This window comes from Protopterus annectens, chromosome 6.part1, assembly GCF_019279795.1.
Source record: "Protopterus annectens isolate FY-2018-M chromosome 6.part1, PAN1.0, whole genome shotgun sequence".
NCBI classification, from domain to species: domain Eukaryota; kingdom Metazoa; phylum Chordata; order Ceratodontiformes; family Protopteridae; genus Protopterus; species Protopterus annectens.
Genome location: NC_056738.1, coordinates 545,404,849 through 545,427,184, shown reverse-complemented (window position 1 = coordinate 545,427,184; position 22,336 = coordinate 545,404,849). Strand labels below are relative to the sequence as shown.

The following is a 22,336-nucleotide window of genomic DNA, read 5'->3' as shown; positions in this document are numbered from 1 at the left end:
TTATTCAAAAAGCACAAAGCTAGGGAAGCAGGATAATTCTCATTGCCCCTTACTGGCCTTGCCAAGTTTTTTTCCCCTTCCTTTGGCCTCACCTTCAGGAGAAGCCTTGGATTCTGGACTCAGTGCCAGATCTGCTGACTCATATGTGAGGGGAGCTTCATCCATCTCTCCACACCCTAAAACTGACAGCTTGGCTGCTCCACTTCCCAATTTAGTCCGGCTTCATAATTTCACTCCTACGGTTCGACATATCTTAATGTCCTCCCATAAAGCTTCCAGTAGAAAGCTGTGTTCTAGTAAATGGAAGAGGTTTTCCCTTTGGGCTCAAGACAAGAACATTGATCCTTTCTCTGCACCTATTAATTCTATTTTGGAAGTTTTGACGGAACTGTTTAAACAAGGCTCAGCTGCAGCAACCATCAAGGTTCAACTTGCTGCAATTTCAGATTTTCACATTGGTGATACTACATCCAACTTAATGCCACTCAGGTTGTGTAGAGCCTTCTTAAAAGGTGCTTCATAATTAAGACCTCCCTTTAAGGAACCACTTTCTCCTTGGGATCTACAGTTTGTTTTATCTCATCTCACGTTACCTCCCTTCGAGCCCTCTTCATCTTCAGACCTAAGTTCCTTTCATGGAAGACCTTGTTTCTAGTGGCTATAACTTCTGGTAGAAGGGTGTCAGAATTGCAAGCTCTTTCTATTAAACCACCATATTTGATTTTTCATAAGGATAGGGTATCCTTATGTACAAACCCATCCTTTCTACCTAAAGTCTCTTCTCCAAACAACATAAACCAATCTACAGAGCCTCCAGTGTTCTTTCCTAACCATAGCAACAAGGCAGGGTACAAATTACATCAACTGGACGTGCATAGACAACTCAGATTCTATTTGCATAGAACCAAAGACTTCAGAAAATCTGACCAATTAATTGCATCCTTCTCTGATGCAAAAAAGGATCCTCAGTCTCAAAAACTACTCTTTCAAATTGGCTTTCAAATTGTATAACTTTCATCTATAAATCAAATCACAAAGATTTGCCTTTCAAAGTGAAGGCTCTTTCCACTAGAGCAATGGCTACGTCATCTACCTTTCAAGACAGAATTTCCATAGATAATATCTGTGCAGCAGCTACTTGGTCTACTCCACATACGTTTATCACTCATTACAAAGTGGATTTGGCCTCCAGGGACATGCATCCTTTGGTTCCACGGTACTTAAAGGTGTACTCTCATGAGCCACCCAGGGAAAAGGTGCTAGGGACGTTGTCCCATCATTGTATGAATGAAGGTGAGATAGGACGACATAACATAAAGAAGTTATGTACTCAACATAATGTTCCATGTTTGTTGTCCATCTCACCGTTCATTCTTACGAACCCTCCCTCCTTCCCTCTGCCAAAGACTCCTTATGGACCTGGTAGATTTCCACTAACTTCAGGAGTTCTTTGTCTCAGCTTGTTTCTCCTTCCAGTACATATAGTATAGTATAGTATAGACTTACATATATGTTTATATGTATATATTTGTAGATATGTATATAGTGTACATATTGTTCAGTATTAGCAGCAAACAAGATCTGGGGAATTACACCACTGCATTGTGGGATACCTTCTCGCCACGAGCCAGGTTTGAGACTTTCAGCTAAGTATTTGGCCAAGTTGGAGCCGAGGATTGGTTCTGAGCCCACCATTGTAAGAATGAACAGTGAGATGGACAACAAACATGGAATGTTATGGTGAGTACATAACTTCTTTTTACAAAAAATCACAGGTTAAGCACCTTACTGTGGAACATATGATTTGCATGTGATATTTTATGGGAGCTAACCTCATCACTTCTGTCTTACACCTCAGCACCAAAACAATTAGAATATACACTTACTCATTACAGAAAAATTATAAAAGTGCATGGCAAGATATTTAAAATAATAAGTACAAGAACGATACAAATATATAGAAATTACTTACATATTCCATGGCCATTTATGGAGAATTTTCTCTTTTCCTGTTTCCTTCCCTACAAAACATATCAGGGTGTTAGTCAAGTGGTTTGTTTATTTATTTTTTTTCCTTTTTTAATCTGTATTTTGCTGTCTGATCCAAATCAGTCTTCTTGTAATTAAGCATAAAAAGTTTAACTGGCCGGGCAGATGTCGTACTCAGATGTTGTCGTACTCAGCAGAATAAAGCTCTCTAAACTTATTAGCAAGGAAATTACAGAAACAATAGGCAGCCATAATACTTGTCCCACAACTAAGGTAGACCTAACAGAACTCCTTGGAATGGAAGGTCATGCAGCTATGCTTCTAATATAAACCTTATTATAGACATATATATATAATTGTGTCTGATCCTGCTTAATACCCCATGTCTTAACTACAATGCTGGCATTTTCTGCCCTTCAGGCGCCTTCCCTTACTTCCATTTATTTGAATTTCTAATCACTAATCACAAGCTCTAGTATCTATTTAACAAATCTACTAATACCCCTCTTCAAATCCTCAGTATTCAACATCTGTTAAATGAGTAGTATCTTTTATACTGTCATATAGTTTCCTTTATTTCATATGAATATAGTCTAGTGAGCAAATGTAAGTTTTCTTGCTAATATATATTACTTAACGTCTGTTCATATACATTACTGAATGCTTGTTTAAAAATGTTTGTAATATAGCTTTTCTCCCCAGGATTCATCTGAAAAGGGTTTTTGACTAAACCCAGTTGTACAAACCCAGTAAGCAAAAGCAAAATACAGTAAATAAAAGTAATCAGGGTTATAATTGAGGCAGTGCCTGCTATTACTACATCAAAGGGATTTATCAGTAAAATTCATAAGGTTTTATTAGATGATAAATCCAGGACGACTTTGGCATGGAAGAAATAGTGGGAGGGTCATTTAGACCAACGGTTTTGAGATTAGGAATGCAAAAAAATATGCCTGGCCCCAAGTAAGGCCATGAATTTGAGGAAGTTCAAAATCATTGGCTGGAAATGCCTTCATATATATTTTTATATACTATCTAGGCTACATAAGAAGAAGTCATTATAAGGTGTCGGATATATCAAAAGGAGTGTCTAGGAGACCTGGAACATATATTTGCCGCCATAACCTCAGTCAGTATAAGACAGCCATGGATAAATCAATAAACAAAATAATAAGAAGACACTGGCAACTTAAAATGGAAAATTTCTTGTTAAGTTGGCACGGAATAATAAGACTACCAGAATATTTTAAACAGTTACTAAATTTCATAATTTCTGTATCTAAAATGTTTTGTCAAGGCTCTGGAAGATGGATAAGATACCCTAGATTAAGGACTGTATAGAGGTAATGAATGGTCTAAAAGGATTTGAGTTGTGTGGTAACAAAGACAGTATTAGTAAAGTGTGCCACAAGAAATGTGGAAAATGGACCAAACACTAGGCTGAAACCTATTATGTGGTTGTCAAATCATTTTGCACTTTGTTGGGGTATTATCCCTGTTAGATGTGTCCATCTGAATAATTTAAGGTAAATAAGATACAGAGGACAGCCCAGCTGTTACATGCATATTATAATGTGTTTGGTTTTTGGTAATGTTAACGGAGACTTGTATAAGCTTATATATCAAAACCTGTGGATGAAAATGTATATAATTTCAACTATATAGATTTAATATTTTCTCAAAAAAGTGTTGTCTCAGGAGTCATAGAACCTTTTCCTTCAGATTGAACAGAAAAGGGTTTTATTCTAGCATTTTCTAGTGCCAAGAAAGGAAGGAACCTGTCGACCTGTCCTGTACCTTTCCTGTCTAAACCTTCATATAAAAAATCCAAAATTCAAAGTTTTCTCTCTTCAGTCTCTGTTTATTATTTATTTATTTGTTTTTTTATCAAGAAAGTCTGACTGGGTTAGATGCCCTTTTTCAGAGAAGGCCTTAGGAAAAAAACTCCAGGTATACACCCATTCAGATGCAAGTACACATGGATACATTCTGATACACTGAAGCTCTAGAATACATACATTCAGATATCAGTACATACATATATATACATTCAGAAACATTTAAGAAATCAGAAAAATGCAGGATATACATGTATGAATTGGTTACATAGTTGCACAGGATGTCGATATTTTCGGGAGAATAAAAATAAATTGCAGTATCTGTAGGTTAACTAGCCCTTTTATTAACAAAACAATGACTTCAGTTAGTGCTTTCATCTCCCATCACTCTCAGAGACTTCTTCAGACTAAAATTCATTGTTAATTACATACATTAAATACCCATAATTGGGCTACATCACCCAACAACATTCTATCTAAACTAAGAAGCCTAAACTAAGAAAAGGGTTAAAACATTGATTTTATTAGATGTTTTATTTTTCTTATATTATTTAGCTTTTTTATCATGTGACTAGGCTACTTAGTTTAGATAGGATGTTGTTGGGTGATGTAGCCCAATTATGGGTAATTAGTGTATGTAATTAATAATGAATTTTAGTCTGAAGAAGTCTCTGAGAGTGAGGGAAAATGAAAGCGCTAACTGAAGTCATTGTTTTGTTAATAAAAGTGCTGGTTAACCTACATATACTGCAATTTATTTTTATTCTGTTTTTTGACAGTTATTTGCTTTGTTGTGCTGCTTTTGGATATTTTCAGGAGATTAACAAACATATATCAGGTCATTTTTTACAAGCTTATGAAGAGAAATAGAAGTTATGTACTTACCATGTGAGTTGTTTATCTCACCTTTATTCTCAGTGATGGGTTGGAGCCGATCCTTGGCTCCGACACGGCCGATAGCAAGCTCAAGGTTTGCCAGTAGCTCGAGACCAGCCCCTTATCCCACCATGCACTGCTAGAATTACCTCAGATCTTGTTTGCTGCAAATAATAGTCTATACATATATATGTATATATATATATATATATATATATATATATATATATACACATATATATATATATATATATATATATATATATATATATATATATATATATATACATATATATATATATATACATATACAACCTATACATACTGTCTTATATATATCTACGAAGAAGAGTACCCAAAGGGAAAGAGAAATATTGAATAACCAGGGTGGCACTAGCCTCTAAGTCAACAGTCAGCCAGGAGGGGGAAGGAGGGAGGGATGTGAGAATAAAGGTGAGATAAATAACTCACATGGAACGTTATGGTAAGTACATAACTTATATATGTGAAGTTGTTAATCTCGCCGATTATTCTCACTGATGGGTAGCGTCCCTAGCACCCTCAACCCTAGGTGGCTCATGGGAGTATGTTCTTCAGTACTGAGGAACCAAAGGAAGACCTGTCCCTAGAAGCCTTATCTAATTTGTAATGTGAGATAAAGGTATGAGGGTTAGACCAAGTGGCTGCAGTGCAAATATCATCAAGGGGCAATTTAGCTTGAAAAGCAGAAGAGGTAGAGACAGCTCTGGTAGAATGAACTTTTGGTTTTGTGCGTCAAAGGCTTGTTCACATTTTCATAAACAAAGGATATACAATCGGATAACTATTTAGATAAGGTTGTTTTAGCCACTGGATTGCCTTTTCTTGCTTCTGAGAAGTATACAAAAAGTTGATCTGATTTCCTAAAATCCTTAGTTCTGCCAAGATAAAATCTGAGCTGTCTGTGAACATCAAGTCTGTGCAGCATATATTCTAAGTTGTTAGAGTGGTTGGGGAAGAACACTGGCAGTTCAATGACCCGATTGATGTTTGACTCAGAACAGACTTTAGGTAAAAATGAGGGGTTCGTTCTGAGAGATACTCTATCAGCATGGAAGATCATGTAGGGTGGTCTGATGGATAATGCTTGAAGTTCTGATACTCTGCGGGCAGACGCAATGGCCAAAAGAAAAATAGTTTTCTACGATAAGAATTTTAAAGCACAAGAAAAAGCTGGTTCAAAGGGAGGAAGATAAGTTGAGACAGCATAAGGTTTAAATTCCAGGGAGAAAAGGGAATTTTGATCAGAGGTCTCATATGAAGAATGCCTTTAAGGAAGGTTTTGGATAATTTATGGCTCATAATATTTGAGCCATCAACACCAAGGTGAAAGTTTGAGATAGCAGCTAACTGAACTCGAACTGTAGCAGCTGCTGCCCCTTCCTTAAAATTTTTTGCAAAAAATTCCAAAATCAAAGATAGCGGAGCTCGAAAAGGGTCAATGTTCTGCGCGTTGGCCCAAATTGAGAACCTTTTCCATTTGCTGCCATATAATTTCCTGGTAGATGGCTTGTGAGAGGACAAGAGAATATGTCTTGTATCTTCTGAAATTGAATGAAGCCTGGCAATTAAGGGAAGTGGATTAGCCAAGCAGTCAGTTTCAGGGACTGTAGAGAAGGATGAAGGTCCCCTGATGGGTGCGTCAGAAGGTCTGGAACTGGGTCCAGGATCCATGGATCCTCCAACAGATGATGGTGGAGAAATGGAAACCAAATCTGTCGAGGCCAGTAGGGGGCTATGAGTATAACCTTCCTTCCCAGCGATTTTGCTTTCTGTAGAAATCTGGGTATTAATGGGAAGGGTGGAAATGCACAAAGGAGACCCGGGGGCCAATCATTTAAAAGTGCATCTCTTGGGGGATAACTGAGAGGTGGTATCAGGGCAAAGTAGCTTCTGTATTTTGAATTGATGTGGCTGGCAAAAAGGTCACAGTAAGGCTGGCCCCATTTGTGGAAAATCAACTCCGCAACCTGTTGATTGAGAGACCACTCATGAGGGAGTAATATTGCCCTGCTTAGTTTGTCCGCTATGACGTTGGATTTCCCCGGGATGTGCATTACTAACAGAAAATGCTGGGATGACACAGCCCATTGCCAAACACAGAGGGCTTCTCGACAAAGGGGGTAAGACTTGGTTCTGCCCTGCTTGTTCAAGTACCAGACTACTGACATGTTGTCGGTCTGAATTGCAATAGTCCCTAGAGGGAGAGAGTCCTGAAAGTACTGCAACGCCAGAAGTACCGCTCTCAGCTCTAGAACATTGATGTGCAGATGTGATTCTTGATCTGTCCATGTGCCTTGGGCAGTCTTTCCCTGAAAATGCCCCCCCCCACCCTATCAGGGAAGCGTCCGTGGTCACAGTGGCTACTGGGGGGAGAACAAAGGGTCTCCTTACTGTAACATGAAGAGATGTCAACCACCACCGAAGGTCTCTCCTGCAAGAATCCATGATAAGAATCATGTGGTGCATTGGTAGTTTCTGGTAAGACCACTGAGTGAAAAGAAGCCACTGAAGGATTCACATATGCATCCTTGTGAGTGGTATTAGCCAGGATTGCTGCCACCATCAAACCTAGTACTTTCAATACCTCCACTGGTATAGCTTTGTTCTTTGACACCAGTGAGCTGATGTTTTGGTGAAGAAGAGGACTCTTTTGATAGGGAGATGTAGAGTTGTGGTTGAGGTATCTAACTCTGCTCCTATAAAAACGGTATGCTGAGATGGCGATAAGGCAGACTTTTCGAAGTTGATCGTAATGCCTAATTGATGGCAGAGTGTCAGAGTGTATTGTGTTGCCTGAGTCAATTGATGCCTGGTGGTAGCGGTGAGAAGCCAATCGTCTAAGTATGGAAACACCAGGAATCCTAGCTGCCTCAGGGGAGCCGTGACCACTGCCATGTATTTGGTGAACACTCTGGGGGCTGAAATGAGACCAAAGGGCAGGGCTCGAAACCGGTAATGATTGGCTCCCAGCTGGAAGCGCAGATGATCTCTGGAGTGTCTGTCCATCTTTATGTGATGGTATGCGTCCTTGAGATCTATGGAGCACATACAATCGCCTTTCCCTAAAAAGGGAAGAATGGACTGAAGCGTGACCATTCAGAACTTCTCATTCTTTACGAACTTGTTGAGTCTGTTGAGGCCCAAGATAGGTCTCCAGTCCCCTGTTTTCTTTGGTACCAAAAAGAATCTTGAGTAAGTTCCGAATCTGACTTGGTCTGCTGGGACTGGTTGGATAACTCTTTTTTCTAGCAATCTGTGGACCTCTACGATTGCTTGTTCCCTGAGATTGGGTGGAACATCTGGGATTTTTTTGATAGGAATGAGAGGGGTAAAGAACGGTATGAAATATCCTCTGGAAATGATGCTTTGTACCCAAGTATCCGATGTTATGTTTATCCAGGCCTCTGGATACAAAGACAAGTGACTCTCGACTGCCTCCAGAGCCGAACAGTCAGGCCCCCTTTCAGGAGCGCTGGTAGGACTGACCGGAGAACTGACCCCTGTCACCTTGTTGCTGCGGACCCCCTCTGCCACGGGGGTGGCGTCTTCCATTATAACCCCCTCCTCTGCCTCTAGAGGGGGTTTCATCATATGTGTTGTGAAAGGCTGCTTGAGTTTTTCGGAGCCACATCTCCCCCCCTAGGGCCCTTGGGGTAGGGCCGAGTAGGAGTGGAAAAGCAGACCCCAATGGCAGATAAAGTCTTGCTTTCCTGTTCACACCTGGTTAAAGTTTCCTTTACGTTCAGCCCAAACAGTGATGAGCCATCAAATGGGGTATTAATAAAAGAAGACTTGAAGGGTTCCGCAAAGGAACAGAGATGCATCCAGGCTTGTCTGCAAAGAGCAATGCCTGAACTAGCAGCTCTACTCGAACCATCAGCTGCATAGGATATGAGATGCATGGACGAGTTCACTACTGAGTTAAGGGTAGCGAGCTGGGCTTTGACTTTGTCGGCCACTCCTGCCGCTACAGTACCTTGAAGAGTATCTCCTAGCTCTTTCAAGAGATCTCTCTGTAGCCTTGTAAAATGGGTCAAGTAGTTCAGTGATCACAGAGAAAAAGTCGCTGAACTAAACATGCGCTTCCCATATCTATCCATAACCCTAGAATCTCTGTTAGGGGGATGGATAGAAGAGGATGTCTCAGATACTTCCTTTTTGGTGGCTGCAGCTACCACCATGGCATCCACAGGTACTCCTTTTGTCATAAAAGGTTTATCGGCTGGGGCAGATATGAATTTACTGGGTCTATGAGGGACAGGTTCCATGGCCTCCGGTGACTCCCATGCCTTATGAGAGATCAGATCCATGAGCTCATCATAAGGCGGAGACACCCAAGAAGTGGAAGGTTGAGACCCAAAAGCCTTCAAGAGCACATATTCATCCCCAGTAGGGGTCTTGGACTGCCAGTTGCCCCTCTGACTAAGGATCTCTAGTAACTCTGCAAAAGAGATATCCTCAGAGGGGGACAGAGGGGACCCTTCTGACTCATCTAAGTCCATGTCAGATGTCAAAGACTCCTGTGGGGAGTCTAAGTTCCTCCTCTTGCACAGTCTCTTTCTGAGAACCTGCTCAGTCGGGGGGTCTGGGGAGGTCTCAGAAGAGAAGGGGACACCCTGTGGAGGTACTTGAGGCTCAGGGTCTCTATGCTTAGAGGGGTCGGTAGATGCAGAAGTAGACACAGGAGCTTGAGGGGAGAGGGAAAGCTGAACTGATGCTGATGTTGTATTTGGAGACAAAACTCTCCTCATAGCATCGAAGGAACCATGGCTTCGATGAGGAGGAGTGGACGGACCCGAGAGTACCGTCCGATCCTCCCACACTGAAACCCTGGGCTCTGAGCCTGAGGTAGGAGCCGAGCTCACCCGAGCCAAAGCCCCAAGAGGGAGAGTTGGCACCGACAAGTCGGTGCGACTATCCTTCCTGGACCCGACTGGAGAGCGTTGGCTCCTAGAGGACATCCGAGTAGATGGAGCCGATAACCTGGAGCGGATATTGGCACCAAGAATCCGACCACCATCGGTTCGACTTCCCTCAGCTCTGAGAGTCCAGTACGGCTCGGAGGAGAAGTAGACAAGTTCGGTTCCATGGTCTTCGGCACCGACAAGCTGGTCGGGGCCAACAACAATTTGGCAAGTCCTGGTGCCTGTAAAAGCTTCTGCACTAGCCGATCCATGTCCAAATCCAAAAGGCTGACTGAAGACTTAGCTGAATGCACCGAAGGTGCTGACTGGAGCAGAGGTGAAGAAGGAACTTCGGAGACCGGCTCCAATACTGAGAGCTGGCTCCGAATCAAAGGTACACTCGGCTCCGATGACTGTGGAACCGATAACCCTCCTTCTGAAATTTTGGCCTTTTTGGATACCTTATCTGAAGACTTGGATTTTGAAGATTTGGAAGACATACTAGCACCTTCATGGCTATTCAAAACCTCTGAAAAAGATTGCTGTAGAAATCCTCTGTCTATAAGTTTCCTCCTTCTCTCCAAGAGGACTCTTGAAGAGAAGGCGTGCAAATGCTACAGGTGTCTTGGAGGTGCTTGGCCCCCAAGCAGTAGACACATTGAATATGTCCGTCAGTGATGGACATTTTCTGCCCACAATCTGGGCATTTTTTAAAACCCAATTTGGGATGGGATTTCTCCCTATCCTCTGACATACTGAGAGAAAAACAGTAAATAGATTCACAAACAACTAAGCCCACCCCGGGCACTATCTACAACAGTAATATATATATATATATATATATATATATATATATATATATATATATATATATATATATATATAGATATATATATATATAAATAAAAATATAATACAAATATGGGACTAAGAGTCCCACAGAAAAAAACCTAACTACTAAAGGGATTAATAGTAGGAAAAGGGGCTAAAGGCCCACACAAACTAAAAAGCCAACAAGTCCCTAATTTAAAACAATTTAAACTATCTAAACTGTCTAAACTATCTAAAAATAATGGAACTAACATACACTACATAAATATATCAAAAAGGAAACTTTTTAAAAACTTGCTGCTAATTCTGTTTCTAAAATGGTCCGAGCTATCTGGATCACTGAGATCTCTCTTGCCGCGGCAAACTAGATCTGAGGTAATTCTAGCAGTGCATGGTGGGATAAGGGACTAGTCTCGAGCTACTGGCAAACCTTGAGCTTGCTATCAGCCGTGTTGGAGCCTTGGACCGGCTCTAACCCATCAGTGAGAATAATCGGCGAGATTAATAACTTCACATGCTCTATTATGCTTTTAGAGAGGTAGGTGAGACTGGATTCCTAGTATGTTATCGGAAATAATGGAACTTAGTTGTTGTTTAGATTGGGTTAACAACTGAGTAGGAATGAGACTGGAGAAAGAGTAGTCACTTTATACAGTTGCTTGTGTTTTAAATAAGGTGGAGAAAGAGTGGGAAAGAAGTTTTGCTAGGGATGGGGGAGAGGAAGTAAAGCCAAGGGGTGGGGATACTGTCAGCCTGTGGATAAAACATAGTTATGTAGTTTGTCTTTTCTTAGGTGGTCTTTCAGTTTTGCTTTGAATTGTTATAGACTGATTAAGGCTCTGATACTACTTGGAAGGTTATTAGATGTTTTGAAGATGATGTCTGAGAATAGTGAATCATCATATGAATTGTTTGACTTTGTAGTTTCAGCTATGTTGAGCTCTTTTGAGCACAAGTTTCTATTTGGGACATGCCAGGTTGAGGTTGGTCGGGAAGGATGTATTTAGAGCATGGTATAGTATCTTATGTTCATCAGTAACTGTGAGAGAGATGTAATGGGCTGATTCAAGCCAATGCAGGGTATTAAGGGCTGAGCAGTGGTGGGTGTGGATTAGAAGTTGCTTGCAAAATTACTGATTTTATTATAGCCCTGCGCAAGTTTGTGTGAGGTGGTGAAGTGAAAATGTGTGTATATTGTTGAGCCATAATGGAGGCTAGGGGGGAGTGAATAGGTGGCTATTTTTTGCTGTGATTTTTTAGCATATGTTTAGCTCTACATATGGAGCTTAGTTTGCTTTGGGATTTTTTTCATTGCAGTGTCAATATGTAGGTCAGACTTCAGCTTATTGTTGATAATTATTTCCAGTAGTTTGGTGTTTTAGATTACTTTAATGTCTGTGTTATTAGATTATATAATATTAAGATTTGTGTCATTTTTTAGATATCTCTTTGGGAATGAATAGAGTTAGTTTGTTTTTTGGGGGTTTAATAGCAGCTTGGGATATTTTAGCCAGGCTTTTAAAGTTGCCACTAATTTCTCCTTACAGTTGTTAACTCTGTAGAATTAAAAATTAAAAGATGTCTGTCATCGTATTCCTGTTATCAAAGATTTTAGGCACTTTTTAATATCTTCTCCATCTGGTTCATATTTTCAGTTTTCTGTTTTAGCTTTTGGGTTATTTACGGCTTCAAGAGTTTTCACAACATATCCAGCTCCTGTAATAGGCCATTACAGATTACTGGAAATTCACATTTTTTCCATATTAAGATGACTGCCTTATATTTGCAAACTCATTTTTCAGTTGTTAAGAATCTATTTTTGTTAAAAAAAAAAAAAAAAAAAAAATATATATATATATATATATGGATCTACTTCATATGGTCGACATTTCAGAATGTTGAAGACCATATGGCCGAGACCATATGATAGACATTCCAAATGTCGACCATTGAAAAAAAAACACAACAAAATCTTACCTTCATGCTGCGCTCCTCCCTCAACACCCCCCGGAACTTAAATATACCAACGACTACAGTGTGGAAGATGGAAATCTTTCCATTTTGCACTGCATGGAGATGCCAGTTCCGCATGGGGGTGTGGGGGGCTCACATGTTTAAAACTCCTTTAAAACATGAAAATACAACAAAAACTTAACATTTTTAACATATATAGGTGGAGGGCTTTGCCCCCACCCCCCTAACTATATATATCAACTCCAGGGTCACACAACTTTGGGGAGGGGGGCAAATCCCTGTTAAGTGTCTTGAGTACTGGTTGTCAACCAAATGAGCCGTCGACCAAATAAGTTTCGAACATATGAACTGTCAACCATCTGATTTTAGACCATATGAACTTTCGACCATATGAAGTAGACCCATATATATATATATATATATATATATATATATATATATATATATATATATATATATATATCTATAAAATATAATATAATAATCTGGGATTTCAAATGAACCTAGAAAAATGTTCTCTCGTTCCATTCAAAAAGCTAGTGTTTTTAGGGTTTGTCTTGGACACGTCCACTAAGATGGCATTTATTCCCTCCCAAAAATGTAGAAATCTACAAAGAGCAGTTGGTCAGATTCTACAGTCAGTCTTTTTTAACAGCCAGGGACTATCTCAAGATACTAGTTTCATGGTCTCTGCTATCCTCATAACTCCTCTACACAGACTCCACATGAAAAAAAATTAGTGGTTTCATGTGGGCTCAGCTAGTGCCCCCTATTTTTCAAGTTACAGTCCTGAGTTTTGTCAAGATGGAGGTCCATTGCTGGTTGAATTAGTTGTCCCTAAACCAAGGGCTTCCCTTGACTCTTTTAATCCCTATGAAGTCTATAACCACAGATGAATCACACTTGGAATGGGGATCAGTCTCCAAAGTGTTACAGACTGATGATCTGTGGAACCAACAAGACTAACTGAGGTACATAAATGTTAAAGAAATTATGCCATTAATAAAAATACTCAAATTCTTAAGTCATCTATGGACCCCAGGTTCTCTACCAGCATTCACAGACAACACCACAGTGATGTGGTACTTAATCAAACAAGGGGAGAAAGAGATCCTTCTGTACAGACTGGCAGATGGATCTAACACCTCATATGAATATCTATCCCTACAGGCTACCTACATCCCATCAGAGCAGAATGTTGTAGCAGACAATTTGAAGAGAACTAGGACAGACCACCATAAATTGAAAGTATACCCTGGAGTCTTTCATGTATATATCCAAGTGTGGGAAACTTCTCAAGTAGATCTGCTTGCCTCCACAACAAAAAAACTAAAGAATGTCTCCTCCAGGACTTGCAAAGGGCATGGGAAACAGATGTATTTTCATTCTCTTGGAGGATAATGTCCCTGTATGTCTTTCCACTCATTCTTAAGATGAACAGATTCCTTCTAAAGATCCAGTTTTCTCCAAGGATGACTTTGCTAACTACATTTTGTGCATGGCAACAGTGAGTCTCCCTGTGACACCCCTGCACTGGCCCAGTCATCAAGGAGCTTCAATCCTCACCACTAGCACCAGTGAGGGATGTCCAAATTGGGAGGATGACAAGTACACACACAGTGAAGTACAATTTCCCTTAAGAGCACAGAGAGATCATAATCAGTCTGGGTCTACTTTCTGCCTCTTTCTCCAGATCCCCAATAAGACTCCCCACTGGCACAGCTATAGAGTTGAGTCCTTAGGCAGGGTTCCAAGCCAAGTCTTCCCAGCACTCTCTCTGTCCAACCAATGCTTCATATCCCTGCCCAAGTAGCTGACACACACACTTGCACACACTTTAAGATTTGATTTATACACAGTCACACACCTGATAAAGGCTGGCATAAGTTTACTAGCTATGCCCCCTTCTGCCCAGACCATAAGGTAGTTAGCACTGCCACCAGAACCCCTTATCAGCTACTTTAAGGCCCTTCCAAAAGGGTGACCAATCTTACTGTGTAATGTTACTTGTATCCAAATGGTAAGTGTGACCAACAGCAAGGCTATTGGATTGGCCGATACAGTGTCACCAAATACATATGCAGGTTCCCTAAGAGCTTAATTATCTCTAAACAAACCCGCCACAATTAAAAGGGTTAAACATATTTAATAATAAATAATAAAATAACAAGCCAATAATCAGTAACTCAGCACAGTGACTACAGAGTTCAGAATCACAGGAAATATTTTAAAACAACATTGCAGGACAGTCTCAAATAAATACAGAAAACATCTAAACTAATCTTCACTATATTCCTATCTATATCTAAAAGAAATACTATACCTAAATCTTACTTACAGTGCAAGACATGTGCAGATGAGAAGTGCTGAAGATGGATATTTTCAGGTCCAAAGACAAATACAAAATGCACAGACACTCTCTGAGATAGTTCTTAAATTAATAATACACATTACTGCTGGTTTAGTTGGGATGATATCACTCTTTGTCGCTTGCCTTCAGTTCCCAGGCTAACAGAAACTTAGAATTTAGCACCTCTGTGTCAGAGGTATATATCTCCCAGAAGTTTGCCTAGAACTGGAAGTCATAAAACAGTTTAACAGTTTTACATTTGAAACCTAGTAATTATTTCTGTTTCAAGACAATAGGAAAACCTCCAACTCTAGACATTGTATCTATTTGCATTAACTAACTTTTATAGCACAGTCGTAAACAATTTCAACTTATTTTATTGAGGTTTTCCAAGTTTACTCTGCTTGTTCCAACTTCTACCATTAAAACACACATCTGCACAGGTATATAGTTTATAGACATTTCTACTCTTTTCCAGCAGGGTACTCTGTGGTTACACACTTGAAGCTCAGTACATCACATACAGTTCAACACACACTTCTGCATCAGTAGTTTAATATACACATAACATATAGTTTTCTTACATTTGTAAGACAAGCCTGTGGAGGATATTAATATTCATAAGTGACATATGATTATTTACAAAATTCAGATAGCTGTGCTGGCAGTGTCACATTTCTATATAAATCATATTAATATTTTCAAGTGACGTAAAATTATTTGCAAAATTCCAGCTAGTTGGGCTGGCAGCATTTCGGTTTGTTACACCGCCCCCCCCCCCGACGAGAACTCAAGGTAGGTTTTCAAGTGAACTTTGAGAAACGTTGTTTGAGTGGGTTGAGCCTATCTGGGAATAACTTACCCATTCCCTGACTGGAAAGCCCATCTGCGTTGGAATTGCTAACCCCACTGTAGTGCTTCACTGTCATATTATATGCTTATAACCCTAGGCTCTACCTTAGTAACTTGGCATTTTGCTGGCTGGCTCAATGTAGCCATGTTAAAGGATTGTGGTCTGTAACTATAGTGAATTTCCTTCCATACAGATAAGGCTGAAGTTTCTGCAGTGCCCACACTATGGCTAAGCATTCCTTTTCAACAGCTGCATAGCATTCATCCCTGGGTTGGAGCCTACGACTGAGATAAACCACTGGGTGCTCTTCTGCCTCTGAGGAAACCTGGTAAGTGCAGCCCCCACCCCATGATTTGAAGAATCCACCTGCACAACAAATTATTTGCTGTAATCTGAACTAGCTAACACAGGGGATCCTCCCAAAGCTCCTTTAAGCTTCTGGAATGCCTGCTCACATGCTGGGGTCCACACTACCTTATCTGGCCTGTTTTTCCTTGTCAGGTCTGTGAGGGGAGCAGCTATGGTACTAAAACTGGGGGCAAACTTTCTGTATTACCCTACTGTCCCTAAGAATGCCCTCACATGCTTTGTGGTAGCATGGGCAGGCCATGCCTGAATAGCTTCCACTTTGCCAGGTTCTGGCCTGACCTTACCACTCCCCACTCTGTGTCCCAGATAGGAGACCTCTGCCATACCCACCTGATGTTTGGTGGGCTTAATGGTCAACCCTGCCCTCTGTAGTCTGCCCAGCATCTCCCTGACATGATGAAGGTGCTCTTGCAAGGAATGGCTGTAGATAGCAATATCATCTAGGTAAGCAAGGACAAAATCTCCTGTTCCTGCTAGGATATGATCTATCAGTCTCTGTAAAGTCACTGGGGCATTTTTCACCCCAAAGGGCATCTTTGTGAACTTATACAAGCCAAAAGGAGTCACAAAGACTGACCTCTCTCTAGCACTGGAAGTCAAGGGCACCTTCCAGTAACCTTTGGTAAGATCAGTGGTAGTAAGATACTTAGCCCCACACAGCTGCACTAGGGCTTCATCTGTCCTTGGCATGGAGGAAACATATGACTCTGTGGTACTATTTAATTTCCTGTAGTCTGCACAGAACCTGGTGCTGAGATTCTTCTTTGGTACCAGCACCACTGGGTAGGCCCAGGAACTGCTGGACTCCCGAATTACCCCTAGTTCCAGCATTTCCTGTATCTCTTCCCTCAGAGTCTGTTTGACTCTCTCAGGCACCCTATAATGGGCCTGCTTAATAAGCCTCTGGGGTCCTGTATCCACATGGTGCTGGACCAGGTGGGTGCACCTTGTTTTCCCAGTGAACATGTCCCCAAACTCCTGTAACATTGCTCGAATTTCTCAAACCTGGGTAAGGGGATAGCTGCTGGGACATTGCTACCCCTCCCACTGAGGTGTCCGTCCAAGCCTCACTGAGGAGATCAGTCACCAGATCCCCCTCAGACACCTCCTCCAATCCACTGCAAATACTCAGCACAAGGGCCTCCCTATCATGATAAGGTTTCATCATGTTAACATGGTACACTTTGTGCCCCTGCCTCCTGCCTAGCATTTCTATCATGTTGTTAACATCGCTGGCCTTCCTTACCACCTTGTATGGTCTCTCACAAGCTGCCTGCAGCTTGTGGTGTCTGACAGGAATGAGAACCATTACCTGCTGCTTACAGCATACTCTCTAGCTCTAGCATTCCTGGCATACCAGACCTTTTTCTGCTGTTGGGCTACTGCCAGGTTCTCCTGGGCCAAGCCCATGAGTTCCCTGAGCCTTGTCCTGAGGTTTAGGACATATGCCACAACAGACTCATTGTGGGATTCACACTCACCCTCCCACTCATCTCAAATCAAATCTAGAGGCCCCCTTACCCTATGCCCATACAGTAACTCAAGGGGTAAAAAAAACTGTAGATTCACGGGGAACCTCTCTGTAACCAACAGATGGGGCAAATATTTGTCACTGTCTCTCTTAAACTGGTCTGCAAATGCCCGTAGCATGGACTTGAGTGTAGAGTTTAACCTCTCAACAAGCCCATTAGTCTGGGGATGGTAGGGAGTGGTCTTTAAGTGCTTCATCCCACAGTACTTCCACAGACAAGCCAGCAGGTCTGACATGAAATTGGCACCTCTGTCAGTCAATATTTCTTTTAGGAAACCTACCCTGCTGAAAATCTCTAACAAAGCATTTGCCACCTTTTCTGCCTTAGTGGAAGACAGAGCCACTGCTTCAGGGTATCTGGTAGCATAATCTACTGCCACCAGGATATACTTTTTCCCTGTGGAACTTGGAGTACACAGAGGCCGCACAATATCCATAGCTACCCACTGAAATGGCTCCTCAATCACAGGCAAAGGCATCAAAGGAGCTGTCACCTGGTCTCCTTGCCTACCTTTTGACACTGCTCACAGGTTCTGCAGTACCCTGTTACATCTCTGGGAATCTTAGGCCAATAAAAGTTCTGTATAATATGTCTCTTTGTATGTTTTATGCCCATATGACATGCAAAGGGAATATCATGGGCTATGGCTAGAAGTGCCAGATGGTAGGCTCTGAGCATTGCCAACTGCTGTATTCTCTCACCCTCTAGCCCTCCCTCAGGGGTCCACTGTCTAGACAGCAACCCTTTGTCCCAATATACAAATTCCCCTTTCCCTTGAGAATCAGGTGCCTTACTAGCTACTTCCCTCAGGCCTTGTAATGTAGGGTCTGAGAGCTGAGCTTGTCTCAACTCTCTCTCTCAGTAAGCCTTCCCAGCTCCCTATCCACTAGAAGTCTGGTACCCTCTGACAGAGGTACCTCACTGTCAGCCTGGGTACTACTACTCACCTCTGACCTTGCAGATACTCTGTCGAAGGGAGCATCAGTACCCACAAGCAGCTGTTGCTCACCTTCAGTCTCACTGCTACAGGGTAGCTCCCTCCCTGAAGTAACCAACTCACCAGTCCTAGCTGCATGTGTGCAGTCTGTCTGGGTCTCCCCCAAGCTACCACACCCACATGCTTGTCTCTAAGCCTGACTGTATGTAACTGCATGCACACACAGTACTGCATTATCAATATCATTCCCTATCAAGACATCTGCAGGATATCCTCAAACACACCTGTTTGCTGGCTTCCTTTTCCACCCTCCCAGTCAAGGTGAACCCTAGCCAAAGGTATTTGGAATGGGGTCTCTCCTAAAGCTCTGACTGGAGTAGACTACCCAAGCAAGAAGTGCTCCTCTGTAACCATTGGAGACTTCACAATGGTTAGGTCAGAGGCTGTGCCTGTCTTAGCCATGTTTTCTTTCATATTCACTAAGATAGGATATAACCTCTTGTGGTAGTTTGGTACCCTTGTTGTCTCAAGACAACCTACTGTTGGCATTTTGTCATTCCCAGTTACTGTCTGTCCCACCTTTTGTTCCCCACCTTGCCTCCATGGACAGCTATATGCTACGTGGCCTCAATGGTTGCATTTAAAACATTTAACCCTTGGTCCTGGATGTGTACCCGGACTAGTGGCTTCCCCTGCTACTGGTGGACTCTGTTGGGGCAGTCTGGTCTGCCCACCATGGGTTCCCTTAGACTCATGCGCAACACTGCGTGTCTCTTTCCTGTGCAGGGATGCCCTGCTTGCTAGGTATAAGTCTCCCTTCTTCCCCAACTCATCTACAGTATTGCATTGTCTATCAGCTAACCAGATTCTCATGTCCTCAGGCAAAGTGGTAAGGGCTTGTTCCCTCACCAAAAGGTCTGCCAGCCCTTCAAAAGTGGTGACCTGACATCCACTCACCCACCTATGAAAATAAGTGCTTAGTTCAGCAACATATTCACACACACTTTCATCTGCCTTGAGTCTATGCTCACGAAACATTTTTCTATAAGCTTCAGATGTTAACTTAAAACATTCTAGCAAACAGTTCTTTACAACATAATTTAAACAATCAGTGTCAGACAATTTGGAAAGAACAGTTACAGCTTTACCATGGAGTAAGGGGGTCAGAAACCATATCCAGAGCCCTTGGTCAACATTATACTATTTACATACTCTCTGAAACATATGAATGAAACTATCAGAATTATCCTCCTTTGTAAATTGTGGAAGGAATTTACTGACCTTTGTTGCTTCTGGGGTTTGGTTACTCCCTAACCCATTATTTCCATGACTCTGGTGAAGAATCAGCATCTTTTTTTCATGTTGCCTCTGCCTCTCATTCTCCTCGGCCTGCAGACATCACAGTTTCTCATTTTCTTCAATTTTCAGAAGTTGCAGTTTATCATTTTCCTCAGTCTCTAGATGCCTCTATCTCTGCTGCCTCTATTTCCAAATACTTGGCCTCCAACTCAAGTCTCTTTAACTCTAGGTGGATTTTTAAGTCCTCTGTGGAAAGGTTGAGCTGTCCATTTTCTGAGAGTTGTACATCTCCACGGCCTGTCTGATTGTCCTCCTGGTTGCCATTCTTTGATGCAGATGTGACTAAAGCTGCAATCATGTCTGCTTTAGTCAGGTTGGCATGCACCAGTCCTTTAGCCTGGCACATCTCAGCCAACTGGCTCCTTGTCAGCTTGCCATACTTATCTGCTGACATGCTTACCTGCTCTCCCTGACTAAGCTAACAAAAAAATACAACAATTGTGATATGAACTCTGAATATTCACTGCATGGCTGGTCGAGAGTGCAAACACTTGAACGTTCAGAGTGCAAACACCTTCAGTGACCACTGTACACAGGCTACAGGAATTCAGGATCCACACCACTACAAGGCAATTAATATGTGATGTGGCTATCTCACCACACTCAACCAATTAATATGTGATATGGCTATCCCACCACTGCCACCAATTAATATATGATGCCCCTGCACTGGCCCAGTAATCAAGAAGCCTCAATCCTCACCACTAGCACCAGTGAGAGACTTCCACATTGGGAGGACGATAAGTACACACACAGTAAATTACAATTTTCCTTAAGAGCACACAGAGATCACAGTCAGTCTGGGGCTGGTTTCTCCTTCCTTCTCCAGATCCCCAATAAGATTTCCCACTGGCACAGTGATAAGAGTTGAGTCCTTAGCCAGGATTCCAAGCCAAGTCCTCCCAGCACTCTCTCTGTCCAACCAGTGCTTCATGTCCCTGCCCAAGTAGCTGAAACATACAAACAGACACACACACACACACACACACACACACACACACACACACACACACACACACACACACACACACACTTTGATATTTGATTTAGACACAAACACACACCTGTGAAAGGCTGACACAGGTTTACTAGCTATGCCCACTTCTGCCCAGACCATAAGGTAGTTAGCACTGCCACCAGAACCCCTTATCAGCTATTTTAAGGCCCTTCCCAAAGGGTGACCAATTTTACATTGTAATGTTACTATTATCCAAATGGTAAGTGTGACCAACAGCAAGGCTATTGGCGTGGCCTATACAGTGTCACCAGATACATATGCAAGTACTCTAAGAGCTTAATTATCTCTAAACAAACCAGCCACAATTAAAATGTTTATATATATTTAATAATAAATAATAAAAGAACAAGACAATATTCAATAACTCAGTATAGTGAGTACAGAGTTCAGAATCACAGGAAATATTTTAAAATAACATTGTAGGACAGTCTCAAATAAATCCAGAAAACATCTAAACTAATCTTCACTATATTCCTATCTATATCTAAAAGAAATACTATACCTAAATCTTACTTACAGAGCAAGGCAAATGCAGATAAGTGCTGAAGATGGATGTTTTCAGGTCCAAAGACAAATACAAAATGCACAGACTCACTCTCTGTGATAGTTCTTAAATTAATAATACACATTACTGCTGGGTTAGCTGGGATGACATCACTCTTTGTCACCTGCCTTCAGTTCTCAGGCTAAAAGAAACTTAGAATTTAGCACATCTGTGTCAGAGGTGCTTAGAATTGGAAGTCATAAAACAGTTTGACACTTTTACATTTGAAACTTAGTAATTATTTCTGTTTCAAGACAATAGGAAAACCTCCAACAGTAGACATCGTGTCTCTTTGCATTAACTAACTTTTATAGCACAGTTGTAAACAAATTCAACTATTTTCTTGAAGTGTTGAAGTTAACTCTGTATGTTCCAACTTCTATCATTAAAACACACACCTGCACAGGTATATAATTTATACACTTTGCTGCTCTTTTTCAGCAGGGTACACTGTGGTCACATTCTTGAAGCTCAGTACATCACATAAAGTTCAACATACACTTCTGCATTAGTAGTTTAATATACGCATAACATATAGTTCTCTTACATTTGTAAGACAAGCCTATGGATCATATTAATATTCACAAATGACATATGATTATTTACAAAATTCCCAATGGCTGGGCTGGCAGTGTCACATTTCTATATAAATCATATTAATATTTTCAAGTGACAAAAATTCCAGCTAGCTGGGCTGGCAGCATTTCGGTTTTTCACACTCCCTTCTCTTGAATATAGTCAAGGGCAATTACGGTAAACTTCATCATACAATGGACTTACTCACACAACACAGGGCTTCTGTAATCTTCACCAGCCTTTAGCTTCTTCAACTGACTGCCTGAACAAACAAGACAAATTGAGGCTCATAAATGTCAATGAAATGATGGCATTAATAAAAGCACTCAAATTCTTAAATCAGC

General features: G+C 41.4%; 1 protein-coding gene across 1 annotated transcript in view; it reads right to left on the bottom strand.

Moving 5' to 3' along the window:
• LOC122805671 (probable G-protein coupled receptor 75) overlaps positions 1–22,336 on the bottom strand; it is a 366,377-nt gene that overhangs the window by 7,356 nt on the left and 336,685 nt on the right. Inside the window, exon 3 of the mRNA XM_044075995.1 lies at positions 1,973–2,021. The gene's annotated coding sequence lies outside the window, so the exon portion shown is untranslated. The remainder of the gene's footprint in view (positions 1–1,972; positions 2,022–22,336) is intronic.